At 42.6% G+C, this 16,417-nt stretch overlaps 1 protein-coding gene across 5 annotated transcripts in view; it reads right to left on the reverse strand.

The window, feature by feature from the left end:
- Window positions 1–13,709: 13,709 nt before the first annotated feature.
- The window catches only part of LOC124865545 (neurocalcin-delta A), a 109,999-nt gene continuing 107,291 nt past the window's right edge, over window positions 13,710–16,417 (reverse strand). For all 5 annotated transcript variants that reach the window (XM_047360722.1, XM_047360721.1, XM_047360723.1 and 2 more), the window contains one exon: window positions 13,710–15,500. The gene's annotated coding sequence lies outside the window, so the exon portion shown is untranslated. The remainder of the gene's footprint in view (window positions 15,501–16,417) is intronic.

The raw sequence follows: 16,417 nt of genomic DNA on the forward strand, positions 1-16,417 counted from the left end.
TTTTAGATTCATTGCACACTAACTGAAATATTTCAGGTCTTTTATTGTCTTAATACGGATGATTTTGGCATACAGCTCAAGAAAACCCAAAATTCCTATCTCACAAAATTAGCATATTTCATCCGACCAATAAAAGAAAAGTGTTTTTAATACAAAAAACATCAACCTTCAAATAATCATGTACAGTTATGCACTCAATACTTGGTCGGGAATCCTTTGGCAGAAATGACGGCTTCAATGCGGCGTGGCATGGAGGCAATCAGCCTGTGGCACTGAGGTCTTATGGAGGCCCAGGATGCTTCGATAGTGGCCTTTAGCTCATCCAGAGTGTTGGGTCTTGAGTCTCTCAACGTTCTCTTCACAATATCCCACAGATTCTCTATGGGGTTCAGTTCAGGGCACTGTGAGCAGGTGCCAGGTCGTGCTGAAAAATGAAATCTTCATCTCCATAAAGCTTTTCAGCAGATGGAAGCATGAAGTGCTCCAAAATCTCCTGATAACTAGCTGCATTGACCCTGCCCTTGATAAAACACAGTGGACCAACACCAGCAGCTGACACGGCACCCCAGATCATCACTGACTGTGGGTACTTGACACTGGACTTCTGGCATTTTGGCATTTCCTTCTCCCCAGTCTTCCTCCAGACTCTGGCACCTTGATTTCCGAATGACATGCAGAATTTGCTTTCAAAGTACTTTGGACCACTGAGCAACAGTCCAGTGCTGCTTCTCTGTAGCCCAGGTCAGGCGCTTCTGCCGCTGTTTCTGGTTCAAAAGTGGCTTGACCTGGGGAATGCGGCACCTGTAGCCCATTTCCTGCACACGCCTGTGCACGGTGGCTCTGGATGTTTCTACTCCAGACTCAGTCCACTGCTTCCGCAAGTCCCCCAAGGTCTGGAATCGGCCCGTCTCCACAATCTTCCTTCAGTTAGTGTGCAATGAATCTAAAATATATGAATGTTAAATTTTCATCATTACATTATGGAAAATAATGAACTTTATCACAATATGCTAATATTTTGAGAAGGACCTGTATGACGCTGTGATTTCAGACCATATGCCTGTCTTGTTTGATGTCATCTTTCCTGGTAACACTTTTAAATCTCTACTACTAATAATGTTCTAAATGTTCCACAAACTGTCTACATTGAACCCTCCTTCTAGGCATGCAAATAGTTACCAAAGCTTTTTGTGGAAGATTTTCAGGCTCAGATATTTCCCCCTGCCTTTGTCTGTTTCCTGCTCTGCTACTTTTCACCAGTTTGAGCTGGAGACTTTTAACTGTTTATGGCTAGTCATCCTTTTAAGCCCTCAGGTTCTTCTATGGATGTGCCCCTCGGTTATTTAAAGAGGTAATTTCTATTTAAGGGCCTTCTTTTGTTGCTGATATTAACTGTAGTCTGTCTTCTGGTGTTTTTCCAAATGACTGGAAACATGCAATGATGCAGCCTTTGTTTTACAAAAGCATAGCCTGGATCCCTGTGATGGACTGGCGACCTGTGCAGGGTGTACCCCGCCTCTCGTCCGTAGACTACTGGAGATAGGCACCTGCTCCCGCATGGCCCTGTACATAAGGTGCAGGTATAGAAAATGATTGGCTGGTCTATAAACAATTGATGGAGCTGAAGGTCTGTCAGTCTGGCTTTAAATCACTTTACAGCACTGAATCTGCACTGCTCTGGGGTTTTATGTTCTTTTAGCTACAGACTTTGGAAATTGTGTGATTATAGTTTTATTGACCATAAAACTTTATTGGATGTACTCGATTAGACAATTGTATAGGCATTAGAGGGACTGCCCTTGACTGGTTCAGATCCTACTTGACAGAAAGGACATTCTGTGTTAGCCTGAGCAATTTTCCTCTTTCCCTTTCTTGTGGAGTCCCACAGGGCTCAGTTCATTCACCTCTGCTTTTTTCAATGTATGTCCTTCCCTTGGGCTTTTTAGGAAGCACAAATGTTCCTTTCAATTTTTTAATCTCAGTAGCATTTGCTACTCCTTTGCTGCAGTTCCTGTTATTAGGCACCCTGGTTTAGAAGGAATTTTAATACCAAGAGCTAAAATTTATGAAAGTCTTAATAATGTAAAAAAAAAAACTTTTAACATTAGAAAAACTGGCTAATGTTTACAAAGCTAATTTACCTTGTAGCTGTTGCTTTCTGATGCATTTTTTTATTTAGCTGTAGCTAAGAGGATCAACATGAAGCAACAAGCTAGTTTGCTGTAGATCCACAGGGTGAAAACAATATATACTGGTGAGATTTGCTGTTAGCGTTTTGACAGCTTCCTGTCTCTGCCAAATGTTGTGGATACTGATATAATGTGTGATGTAGCATAGGATTGTTCATGGTTTGGCCACATTTTTCTATGTTTACAACTGTTTTTTGATGTCTATTGAAAGTAATTTTTATGTTTTTGTTGATTTGTTTTCTAGTTTGAATTCCTTCATATTGTTAAACTTTATTTTATTTTTTATTTTTTTGCACGCCAAAGGTTTTCTTGTAAGTTGTGTGAAATAACTGTTGTCAGGAGTTATAAGTACATGCTGTTGTCTCAGGATTATAAAATGATATGATGGAATTAAAGATTCTTGATATTGTTCTGGGTTCTTTTAAACACTTTTTGACAATATTTATGAGATTTGTTTCTAACTCACAAGGTCTATACGATCTTCTGAGGCTACAGATTAGAGCTAGACTTTCTAATACTTTTTTCCATTCTGAAAATGAGATTGAGTGGCAACTTCTGTATCATTCTGTCTTTTGCACCATGATGTACAGTCTTAGACACGAATCAGTAAATAAATATAGTTTTATACGCAGATGTCTGTCTTCTTTTGCTGCAACACAATCAAACTTTTTAGGATTAAGTGACTTTTGAATTTAGGTATTGAAATTCTTTATCAGGACCTCAGAAGTAGTTATACAATCATATTGTATTGTATTGGTTTGTTTGTCCCATGCAGGTTAACACACAGTCACAATAGTGTCACAAATGTGGTTTGGTGCAGTATTGTTGTCCAGAGTTCAGTAGTCTGACAGCTTGTGGATAACTGTCTTCAAGTCTTTTTGTGCGTGCTGGCAGGCACCTGTACCACTTGCCAGAAGGTAGCAGACAGAAAAGTCCTTTTGCTGGGTAAGTGTGGTCCTTGATGTTGTTGCGTCCTTTACGCAGAGATCGGCTTCGGTAGATGTCCTGGATGGGGGCAATGCCGCTGCCAGTGATGACCTCTGCCATTCGCTCCAACCTCTGTAGTGCACAAAGGGTGCACTGGTGCTGAGGACTAGTGTAGAGGAGGGTTGTCTGCCGATTCTCACCGTCTGTTGGTAAGAAAGTCCAATATCCAGCAGCACCCTTCAACCACCTGGAGACAGGTGGTTGATGGAGGTGTGGACTGCTAGAGCAATGGCATTGTTAAGTAGTTGATGCTGTTACACCTCAATGTGACAAGTCACAGCATTGTTATTTATCCAGCTGGGCTGGCAGGGGGACTTCTGTGATATTGTGAGAAAATGCTTCAGCAAGTAAGGTGGCTGTTTTTTTGATAAACGAGCAGTTTGTTCCTATGAGTGAAGTGTTTTTCCACCAAAAGAAATATCGAGCCTAAATTCATTTAAAATCAATTTAAATTAATCATCAGACGTTTTTTGCATCATGAGAACTCATCGGAGTTGTGGCATTTTATAAAAACACCAGGAAGAGGAAAAACATCACACAGCTAGATGAGTGGATCCTGAGGTGCAAAGGTCACCACCTTTCTTAAGTCAACAGCAACAGACATCCAAACTTCATGATTACTGGTGTAGGGGTTACGCGCGCAACCACATATAGAGGCTATAGTCCTCAAAGCAGCCGTCCTGGGTTCGAGTCCCGGACCCGGCGACCTTTGCCAAATGTCTCCCTCTCTCTATGCCCCTCTTTCCTGTCTACCTACTATTAAAAATAAAGGCCTCTAGTGCCGAAAAAACATCTTAAAAGAAAAAGGCACATCCAAACCTTACAAATACAATGCAAAATATCAGATCCAGTGATTTAATGAAATCTTCCTCAGGACCCACTGTCCTGCATGTAACAGATGTTTGTCTGCTGCCACACATCTTAATTAAAAACACTGCTCAAAAAAATAAAGGGAACACTCAAATAACACATCCTAGATCTGAATGAATGAAATATTCTCATTGAAGACTTTGTTCTGTACAAAGTTGAATGTGCTGACAACAAAATTACACATAAATCATCAATGGAAATCAAATTTATTAACCATTGGAGGCCTGGATTTGGAGTCACACACAAACTTAAAGTGGAAAAAAAAAACACTACAGGCTGATCCAACTTTGATGTAATGTCCTTAAAACAAGTCAAAATGAGGATCAGTATTGTGTGTGGCCTCCATGTGTCTCTATGACCTCCCTACAACGCCTGGGCATGCTCCTGATGAGACGGTGGATGGTCTCCTGAGGGATCTCCTCCCAGACCTGGACTAAAGCATCCGCCAACATCTGGACAGTCTGTGGAGCAACGTGACGTTGGTGGATGGAGCGATACATGATGTCCCAGATGTGCTCAATCGGATTCAGGTCTGGGCAACGAGCAGGCCAGTCCATAGCTTCAATGTCTTAATTTTGCAGGAACTGCTGACACACTCCAGCCACATGAGGTCTAGCATCGTCCTGCATTAGGAGGAACCCAGGGCCAACTGCACCAGCATATGGTCTCACAAGGGGTCTGAGGATCTCATCTTGGTACCTAATGGCAGTCAGGCTACCTCTGGTGAGCACATGGAGTACTGATTAGTGACTTGTAGTCTCTCCAGATTTTGCAGGGATCAGAAAAGCAACTAACCTGCTTTTGTCTTGAGTGGAACTTGAAACCCAGAGGTTGAAACCTCAGTGGGCGGCAGGCGGTGATCTCCACAGCACAAGTAAGAAGTGACTCCAGGCTGAATAATCCGAGGGCTAGGCTGGCTCAATAATCCAAGGACAGAAACAGGGTCAGCGATTGGGACAAGAGGCGTCAGGCAAGGGACAGGCAGAGGCATAAACCAGATGCAGGAAACAAGGTCGACAACCAAAATCCAAATAGTCCGACAGGGAGCAGGCAGAGGCATAAATCCAAAAGGCAAGGCAAGGTCAAGAACAATGATCAGACAGGAAGGATTGCTGCATATCTACTCACACGAATGGCTTTCAAAAATCTGGCACCGTCTGCTTGTCAGAGTCAGTATATATCAGGGAAGACACACGTGTATGGCATGCCACAGATTGCACAGCACAGCAGCAGCCACCAGGTGAATCTAATCTGCTGATTGCAGCCAGGGAGACAGGGTAGAGCAGACGTGCCAGAATCATAACAGTACCCCCCTCTAAGGTCTGGCTCTTGACGGACCACGAGGCTGATCAGGATGGAGACGACGAAACTCACGAATTAGGTCCTTATCAATGATGAACCTCGAAGGAATCCAAGTCCGTTCCTCAGGCCCATAGCCCTCCCAGTCAACCAGGTATTGCATTCCATGTCCTCTTCGCCTGGACCTGGGAATGCGCCGGACCGAGAACACTGGACCACCATCTGGACCACCGGGCCCAAGTCGGGGCTCCACGAAGGGCTTGACCTGAGAAACGTGGAACGTGGGGTGAATCCTCATGGAGTTGGATAATCTCAGTCGTACAGTGACAGGGTTGATGATCTTGGAGATTGGGAAAGGTCCAACAAATCGGGGTGCCAATTTCCGGGATTCTACCCTTAATGGGAGGTCCTTGGCGGAGAGCCAAACTTTCTGCCCCACCTGGTACTTAGGGGCAGGGATCCGTCTCCGTTTGGCCGTTCTTGACTGAACCAGTGACATTCTGATCATCGACCTCCTGGCCTTTCTCCATATTCTTTGGCACCTTAGGGCAACCGCTTGGGCGGACGGAACATTAGCTTCTCTCTCCTGAACTGAAAACATGGGTGGCTGGAAACCAAACAACATGAAAAGGAGACAAACCAGTGGCACTTGATTGCATAGAGTTCATAGCGTATTCAACCCAGGGCAAATTTTGTGACCACTTGGTCGGGTCAGACTCACATAATATACGAAGTTATGTTTCAGCTTCTTGGTTGGCTCTCTCGGTTTGGCCATCAGACTGAGGATGAAACCCTGAGGAAAGACTAACAGAAATTCCCAACAAAGAAAAGAACTCCTTCCAGAAACGTGACACAAATTGGGGTCCTCTATCGGAAACAATGTCATTTGGGATTCCATGGAGCCTGAAAACTTCTCGGGTCAATATCTCACCCATCTCCAGATGGAAGCTTCTCCAACGGCACCAGATGAACCATCTTTGAAAATCTGTCAATTATGGTTAGTAGTACAGAATGACCATTAGAAACCGGTAAACCTGTCACAAAATCCATCGCAATATGTGACCATGAGCGAGGGGGAATTGGCAAAGGGTGCAACAACCCCGCAGGGGGGCGACGAGAAGGCTTAGCTCGACAACATTGAGTGCATTCAGCAACAAAGTCTTTGACATCCTTGACCAGCGATGGTCACCAAAGCTGAGTTCGAACTGTCTGAATGGTTCTGCTGATTCCTGGATGACAAACTAAACGAGAGCAATGACAAGACTCCAGTACCTTAGGCACAAGGCGTTCAGGGTCAAAACAGTGGTCAGGTGGACATGATGGTGGGATAGGCAGATCCCTAATGGCTTCCTGGACCTCCATTTCCACCTCCACTCGGGGACACAGACAACCTGACAGTTTCAAGAAGGATAAACTCCTCTTCACCCGCAGACTGAGATTCTTCAGGCTCTTGAATCCGGGATAGGGCGTCAGGTTTGCCATTTTTACTCCCTGGCCTGTAAGACAGGGAGAAATTAAAACGACCGAAAAACAAAGCCCACCTAGCCTGTCTGGGGTTTAGCCGTTTTGCTGATTTCAGGTACTCCAAGTTCTTATGGTCAGTCCACACCATAAACAGCTCCTTAGTCCCCTCCAGCCAATGTCTCCACTCTGTCAACGCCAACTTGACAGCCAATAACTCTCTGTCTCCCACGTCGTAATTCCGCTCAGCCTGTGACAGAGTCCTTGAAAAGAAGGCACATGGGTGAACACTATCATCCTCACCTCTTTGGCTTAATACAACTCCGACCCCAGTGCTTGAGGCATCCACCTCCACGATAAACTGTCTCTCTGGGTCAGGAGACTGTAACACTGGAGCTGACGTGAAGAGTTCCTTTAACCTATTGAAGGCCTTCTCTGCATCCTTATTCCACACATATTTCACCTTGGAAGAGGTAAGACCGTTTAGGGGAGTAACAACCAGGCTGTAATTTCTAATAAACTTCCTATAGAAGTTAGCAAAGCCCAGAAATCTTTGAAGCTGCTTGCGATCAGTTGGAACAGGCCATTCCAATACAGCCTTAACCTTGGAGGGGTTGACAAGCACTTGATCTGGGGAAATGATGATGCCCAAAAAGGAAGTGGTAGTTATGTGGAACTCACATTTCTCTGCCTTGACGAACAACTGGTTTTGGAGAAGATGCAGGAGAACAGCTCTGACATGTTTTCTGTGGGTTTCCAGATCTTGAGAATAAATCAGTATGTCATCAAGATAAACAAACACGAATTGACCCACCATGTCTCTTAGAACGTCACTGACCAATGAGTGAAAAACTGCAGGAGCATTAGTAAGTCCAAATGGTATGACCTTGTATTCATAATGGCCCGTAGGCGTGTTGAAAGCCATTTTTCCACTCATCTTCGTTTAATCCTTTCATGAATGCATCCATTTGTGCTGCCTCATTCCAACGGCTCTCTGCAGCCAACAAATGAAAGTCAATTATATAGGTTGAGACAGGTTGATCACCCTGTTTGAGGGACAATAATCCTCTTGCGGCCTCACGACTTGGAATGAGACTTGGTCAAAAACTCGAATGAGTTCCTTGGAAAACTTTTCATAAAGATCACAAGATGCAGACCTGTTATGCCATTCAGCAGTTCCCCACTGTTTTGCCTTTCCTGCCAGCAGAGATATAACAAACGCCACCTTGGAACGTTCAGTGGGAAAGGATGACGGCTGAAGCTCAAAATGAATTTCACACTGAGTTAGAAAAGCTCGACATTGGTCTGAGTCTCCCCTGAACATCTCAGGTGGAGAGAGGCGTAGCTCCCTTACCTCTGCTGTTGTCCGTGTTACTTGGGCGTGGTTTCTTTGTGACGGCGGCGGCTCGGAGACAAGATTGCCAGAATGTAATGTGGAAATTATTTCCTCCATGCCGGAACCCAACCAGGAAAGGGTCTCATCAACATGGGTACGCCACTGTTGTGCTGGCAATGGGTCCATTATTGGCCAGATTTTTCTGCTATGAATCAGAAAAAGGCGGACCCAAGATTCAGCCAGACACAGTACTGAAAGTTTAAAAGGTTTATTCAGCCACAGGAAAACGTCACACAGGTAACACTCCTCACAGCTTCCAGGAATCACTGAGGCAGAAAGAGGGATTAGTGACTTGTAGTCTCTCCAGATTTTGCAGGGATCAGAAAAGCCACTAACCTGCTTTTGTCTTGAGTGGAACTTGAAACCCAGAGGGGAAATCTCAGTGGGCGGCAGGAGGTGATCTCCACAGCACAAGTAAGAAGTGACTCCAGGCTGAATAATCCGAGGGCTAGGCTGGCTCAATAATCCAAGGACAGAAATAGGGTCAACTATCGGAACAAGAGGCGTCAGGCAAGGGGCAGGCAGAGGCATAAACCAGATGCAGGAAACAAGGTCGATAACCAAAATCCAAATAGTCTGACAAGGAGCAGGCAGAGGCATAAATCCAAAAGGCAAGGCAAGGTCAAGAACAATGATCAGACAGGAAGGAACGTTGGATATCTACTCACACAATGGCTTTCAAAAATCTGGCACTGTCTGCTTGTCAGAGTCAGTATATATCAGGGAAGACACAGGTGCTTGGCATTCCACAGATTGCACTGCACAGCAGCAGCCACCAGGTGCATCTAATCTGCTGATTGCAGCCAGGGAGACAGGGTAGAGCAGACGTGCCAGAATCATAACAAAGATAGCATTAAACGCTATATTTAGGCACTTTCAGCGTCAACATGAATGTTAAAATCCCCCACTATAATAACTTTATCTGTATTTAACACTAAATCAGATAAAAGGTCTGAAAACTGATCTAAAAATTGAGACTAAGGGCCTGGTGGACGGTACAAAACAACAAACAGAAGTGGTTTTAGTGTTTTGCAATTTGGATGAGGAAAACTAAGGATTAAATATTCAAAAGAGTTGTAGCTATTGATTGGTCTGCGGCTAATCAATAAATCCGACTGAAAGATGGTTGGTACTCCTCCTCCTCGCCCAGTAATTCGAGGAATGTGAAAATTTAAATAATTAGTAGGAGTTGACTCATTTATAGTAACATAATCCTCTTGCTGCAGCCAGGTTTCTGTGAGGCAAAATAAATCAATCTGATTGTCACAAATCAAGTCACTAACTAGCAATGTCTTTGAAGAGAGAGATCTTATATGCACTCTAGTCATATTCATGACTAGAGTGCATGTAAAATTATGACCAGAACAGTATTAGCAACACATTATGAAGAGAACCTTTCCTTTTCCCCTGCAGCCACCATGTCACAGTCATGCAGAGACAGCAACAGCCCTTCATTTTGTAAGAACTTATTTTAATTAAAACACAAGCTTCTTGCTGTTCTTGTTTCTGTTGTTAGTTGTGTTGCCACCACCAATATTTATAATTTTTCTCAGAGTAGGACAATCGGATATTGACCTACTAGAAGACCTTATTGTGTTGAAGAGCACCACTCAAACCATAAATGAACAAACCAAAAACCTGAGCGTGATAGAAGGCCTGCTGATGGAGAAACAGCTAATAAAGACTGATATTTTCATTTTTTATTTTTTTTTTAAAGTCTCGGGATCGAGTTTTGGGGACATTGTTCTCATTAACCCTGTGATTTCTCGTTCTGTGAATAACTCACTAAACAAGTTTGCTCTCTTAAAATATTTTCTTTACGTGATCAATTTTTCTCTTCTTGGGCAGACCAAATGTGTGAATGAATATTAGGTTTCATCAAAACATTCAAGAGCTATTTCTGTTCACTTTGTGCATGTGCGGTTAATATTGCTAAAGTACAAGCACTTTCTCGTGTATATATATAGTGAAGTTTCAAAGTTCTGAAACTGCTGTCTCTTTTGTTTAAATGAGACATACAGGGGTTGGACAATGAAACTGAAACACCTGGTTTTAGACCACAATAATTTATTAGTATGATTTAGGGCCTCCTTTTGCGGCCAATACAGCGTCAATTTGTCTTGGGAATGACATATACAAGTCCTGCACAGTGGTCAGAGGGATTTTAAGCCATTCTTCTTGCAGGATAGTGGCCAGGTCACTATGTGATACTGGTGGAGGAAAACGTTTGTACCCCTTGCAGTTTTCCACATTTTGCTGCAGTCGCAAACTTCTATGTATTTTATTGGGATTTCACGTGATAGACCAACACACAGCAGTGCAACGTTGTCAAAGTGGGTGGAATATGATAAATGGTTTTCAAAACCTTTTACAAATAAAATTCTGAAAAGTGTGGCTTGTATTTGTGTTCGGCACACTTCACTGATACCCCTAAATAAAAGCCAGTACAACCTGTTGGCTTTAGAAGACACCTACAGGGGTTGGTCAATGAAACTGAAACACATGGTTTTAGACCACAATAATTTATTAGTATGATGTAGGGCCTCCTTTTGCGGCCAATACAGCATCAATTCGTCTTGGGAATGACATATACAAGTCCTGCACAGTGGTCAGAGGGATTTTAAGCCATTCTTCTTGCAGGATAGTGGCCAGGTCACTACTTGAAACTGGTGGAGGAAAACGTTTCCTGACTCGCTCCTCCAAAACACCCCAAAGTGGCTCAATAATATTTAGATCTGGTGACTGTGCAGGCCATGGGAGATGTTCAACTTCACTTTCATGTTCATCAAACCAATCTTTCACCAGTCTTGCTGTGTGTATTGGTGCATTGTCATCCTGATACACGGCACCGCCTTCAGGATACAATGTTTGAACCATTGGATGCACATGGTCCTCAAGAATGGTTCAGTAGTCCTTGGCAGTGACACGCCCATCTAGCACAAGATGGGCGTGGGCCAAGGGAATGCCATGATATGGCAGCCCAAACCATCACTGATCCACCCCCATGCTTCACTCTGGGCATGCAACAGTCTGGGTGGTACGCTTCTTTGGGGCTTCTCCACACCGTAACTCTCCCGGATGTGGGGAAAACAGTAAAGGTGGATTCATCAGAGAACAATACATGTTTCACATTGTCCACAGCCCAAGATTTGTGCTCCTTGCACCATTGAAACCGACGTTTGGCATTGGCATGAGTGGCCAAAGGTTTGGCTATAGCAGCCCGGCCTTGTATATTGACCCTGTGGAGCTCCTGACGGACAGTTCTGGTGGAAACAGGAGAGTTGAGGTGCACATTTAATTCTGCCGTGATTTGGGCAGCCGTGGTTTTATGTTTTTTGGATACAATCTGGGTTAGCACCCGAACATCCCTTTCAGACAGCTTCCTCTTGCGTCCACAGTTAATCCTGTTGGATGTGGTTCGTCCTTCTTGGTGGTATGCTGACATTACCCTGGATACCGTGGCTCTTGATACATCACAAAGACTTGCTGTCTTGGTCACAGACGTGCACCAACAATTTGTCCTCTTTTGAACTCTGGTATGTCACCCATAATGTTGTGTGCATTTCAATATTTTGAGTAAAACTGTGCTCTTACCCTGCTAATTGAACCTTCACACTCTGCTCTTACTGGTGCAATGTGCAATCAATGAAGACTGGCTACCAGGCTGGTCCAATTTAGCCATGAAACCTCCCACACTAAAATGACAGGTGTTTCAGTTTCATTGTCCAACCCCTGTAGATTTAATAATGTTTTAAGAATAAAGGCCCTTCAAAGGGACCTGAAAAAGGACTTTGAGTGAGTCAGTGGAGGCTGTTAATCTTATTAGGGTCCTCCTGGATGGGTCCCTTTGGAGGATATCTGGACATGTTACTGAAGGAAGGGATGCCAGGGTTAACCCAGACCTTATAGTAGAATGGACAATTTTCACTTCTGCATTGTCTTGGGGTACCCCATGCAGTGTGATTCCCTCTAGACTCTTGTTACCTCAGTGGTCTCACGTTGGATAATCTGAAGACAGCGGATGGAAATTCACAGTGGAAATAAAACACCCTTTTAAAATGCCAGGTTTTGGTGAGGTAAAAAGGTTTAACCTGGATAAATAATTTCAGAACTGTTATTTCCACATTCAATGCAATCAATAACATGTGCAACTTAAGATCTCAATACTCAAATAATGGGGTTACATAAGGGTGTAGAACCCTCTTATAACTGGGGATGTGGCTGTTTTCAATATTAATAACCAGATCCGATCTCATGTTAAATAGCAATGAATTTACATCATTTGAAATGTCTCTAATTAACCTCAAATAAAACTCAGCTGTTCTAAATGGGTTTTCCTGACATTTTCTTTGTCACTTCTCCCAGCAAAAGCCATTGTCTGCAGCTAGCTGCCAAAACATCAGAGGGATCTCACTGTCAAAAGGTATCAGTGGGGGGAAAAGTGCAAAAGAATTTCCAAGGCATTAGATATCCCATGAAGCAATCATCATCACATGGAGTAAATATGCACAACAATGACATTACCAACAACTGGACATTCCTTCCAAAAATGATATAAAGACGAGCAGAGAACTGGTCAGGGAGGCTGCCAAAAGACGTACAGCAACATTCATTTAATTCAACTAATTTATAAAGCGCCAATTCACAACAGATGTCATCTCAAGCCACCTCACAAGAAGAAATAGCTAAATGAACGAAAATGCAGGGATGTCTGTCAAGTGTAGTGAGTATGACGACAGTGTCGTGTATTCTTCATGTACAGGCTGTGGGTTAGGATGGTAACATAGAAGTCTTTCATACAAAAAACATCCAAGAGCTGCCAAGTTAGGCAAAAACACCGTGGAAGTTTCACATAGTCCCTAAAGCTATGTTTGGTACAAAAACAACATTGCATATGGACAAAGGAACACCATACCAACAGAGTAGTAAGTGGTGGCAGTGTCATGCTTTGGGGTTGTTTTACTTCTGCTGGTACTGGGGCTTTGGGAAAGCTGTAAGGAATTACAAAAAATCCAAATAGCAGTCCGTGTTGGTACAAAACCTTCAGGTTTTTGAACTCAACACTTTATATAACCAAATCCTTTTAGCCCATTTTATTTTCCTACCTAAAAAAATCAGTTTTTCACTTGAGTTGTGCAGGTTACAGGTCGCCTAAAAAAGGTGGAAAACATTCTCGAATAAATGATCTTCGTCTTAGTTTTACATCACAAAAGCCTGGCATTTTAACAGCTGTTTAAACATTATATGTCCATTATATGGTGGAATCACAGCAATAGGTTCAGTGGAAGTTCTTCTTAAGGTAAGATAGATCAGACCGTCAAATAACCAGATAGAATGATGTTAAATAGTCCTATAGGTGCTATTAAACAGCTGTCTAATGTGCCCAAAGGGACTTTTTTTGAGGTTAAAGGTAAATTAGTATTTCATGATTTCATCTCTGGTATTTTTTCAGATACCAGACAAAGAGTTGAATCTAACAATACAAAATTAACCACACACCACATGAATAGGTGCACACAGTATACCATAGGTTTAATTCTTGCCTTTTAATCGAACAAAAAAAAAAAAACTAAAACAGAACAAAAAAAAAAAAAGAGAATCCTGTGTTTCAAAACAACAGTCACTAAAATACAGGAAACCATACAAAACCTACAAAATTCAACCATTGCAAACATTTGTTCAACATATAATAATTGTACAGTATAAATTTATACAATACTGTTTTGTTTTTATTTGGCACTTGATCACAATTCGCTAATTTGTATTTGACAGAAATATTACACCTGATGCATTTCTTTCTTTTTATAAGAAAAGTTTATCCGTGTACATTTATAAAAAACCATCAAAGCGACACATTGTGACAGCATCGTTGCAGTAGTTCTGATTCTCCATTGGTCTGCGTCTTTTCTCCTTCAGGACTTCCTGAACATTCAACGCTTCTCCTTGCTCGGTTACATTCACGGGGTGGCTTCAGGCTGATCGTGGTCAGAGTTCCTCTTCGTTTTGTGTTGGAGTGGAGTGAAAGCGGGAAACCGAGAGAAGGACACAGAGCCAATGGTAAAGCCAAGTGAATCCTCCTGTTTGCATCCAGCGGGACACAGACACACATGCTGATGGTTGACCCACAGCCCAATGCTCCAATGGCAGTAATGAGTATTTATAAACCTACAGTAAAAACACACATGCGCCTAAATCACATGCAAACGTGTCGTGTTGGTCAACACGCCTGTGTTCCCAACGACTACATGCAGCATTTCATTGTACACATTAAAAGAGAGCGTTGAGAGGTTGTTTCTGTGCTTCTCACTTAGTCAAAGTAAAAGAATCCTGGTCTGCATGCTTGATATCCGGCAACATTTAAATAAACATTTTCTATTATTAATGTTTTCATTATTATTATTTCACCACAACTTTGTTCTGAAGCTGAACGTTCTGGACTACATGGAATTGCTCAACAAGATTAGGTGCCCTTTCAATTACCTACACTGTACTCAAATACCTGGAAAGACTACGTGTGTATTGTATTAAAAGCTCAAGCGCAGCAACAGTTCTTGTGCTTCTATTTCCAATATATTAAAGTAAAACATGTGGGAACAGATGGACAGAGGGATGCTCATCAGTGAGACTTCACAAAATCTAAGGACTGGTCGGGGAGCATATGCATAGTAGCATAACGTTACACGATGTGTCCGTTCCAGCACGATATATGAAACAAAGTCTATCAAGTTTACAAAAACACGTTACAGTAGAAAAGAAGAAAGTGAAAGCAGTACTCATTGTGAGCGAACGACAAACGTCACAGGTCCTCTCTGCAGATTCAATGAGCTCACCTACAGCGTGCTGTCTCTCTCTCTCCTGCACGCGTTCTGTCTGTCCCACACGGTGCTCTGTGTGGGCCTAACTGGATGTTTAGAGAGAACAGAGAGCCAAGCAAAGACACTGATACAGAGACTCCAGTTTACACTGTATATATACACAACCTACGGTAAACCTTCTCTACACTCTAATAGGCCTACAGGAGAACTGAGGAGTTTAATTCGAGTCAGCAGGGGGTCAGTAACCAGCTATGGTGTAGATCTTTGCTGGATTTCAGAGAGTTTACACACAGCTGTTTATATGGGTGGGGTCATATAGAAGAGGGGGGCATATTAACGAAGATTAGACTCCTGTGGCCATGTTTAAAAAGTCCTCAGTATGTGTTGAAGGCCTGGCTTCTTCATCTTCGTCTTGTCATTTCTTCATCATCAGTCTGCTCCATGGTGGAGATTTACAGGCATGTAGAGTCACCCAAAGAAGCACTGTGAAGAAAACATTCAAAACATCAGTCTTCATCTGTGCACTATCACACCTCCTAATATCTACATCATGTAAAATGTCTTTGAAAAGGATTCACACCTCTTGAATTTGTTCAACCTTGATCACAGTACAGTCACAACTATTAAAGCAGGGTTTGGAATGTTATGTGAAAGCAGTGCATTACTGTGCAAAGTATATTTGGTCTAAAAAACCTTTTCAAAATTCAAATCGGAAAAGTGTGGCATGTATTTTTATTCAGCTCTGCAGTACCAGCTTTTGCAGCGGTTACATCTGCAAGACCTCTGAAGGATACATCCAACAGCTGGGTACATCTAAGAGACCATTCTTTGCTAAACAGCTCAAACCTAATCAGATTGGATGGAGAGCCTTGGTAAAAATACATTTCAAGTCTTGCCTCAGATTCCCAATTAGACTTAAGTCTTGACCTTGACTGGGCCATTTCAACGCATGAATCTAAAGGGCTCCATCGTAGCTCTGGCTGTACAGGTCCTTCTCAAAATATTAGCATATTGTGATAGAGTTCATTATTTTCCATAATGTCATGATGAAAATTTAACATTCATATACTTTAGATTCATTGCACACTAACTGAAATATTTCAGGTCTTTTATTGTCTTAATACGGATGATTTTGGCATACAGCTCATGAAAACCCAAAATTCCTATCTCACAAAATTATCATATTTCATCCGACCAATAAAAGAAAAGTGTTTTTAATACAGAAAACGTCAACCTTCAAATAATCATGTACAGTTATGCACTCAATACTTGGTCGGGAATCCTTTTGCAGAAATGACTGCTTCAATGCGGCGTGGCATGGAGGCAATCAGCCTGTGGCACTGAGGTCTTATGGAGGCCCAGGATGCTTCGATAGCGGCCTTTAGCTCATCCAGAGTGTT

The sequence above is a fragment of the Girardinichthys multiradiatus genome, chromosome 3 (genome assembly GCF_021462225.1).
Source record: "Girardinichthys multiradiatus isolate DD_20200921_A chromosome 3, DD_fGirMul_XY1, whole genome shotgun sequence".
Taxonomy (NCBI): Eukaryota; Metazoa; Chordata; class Actinopteri; order Cyprinodontiformes; family Goodeidae; genus Girardinichthys; species Girardinichthys multiradiatus.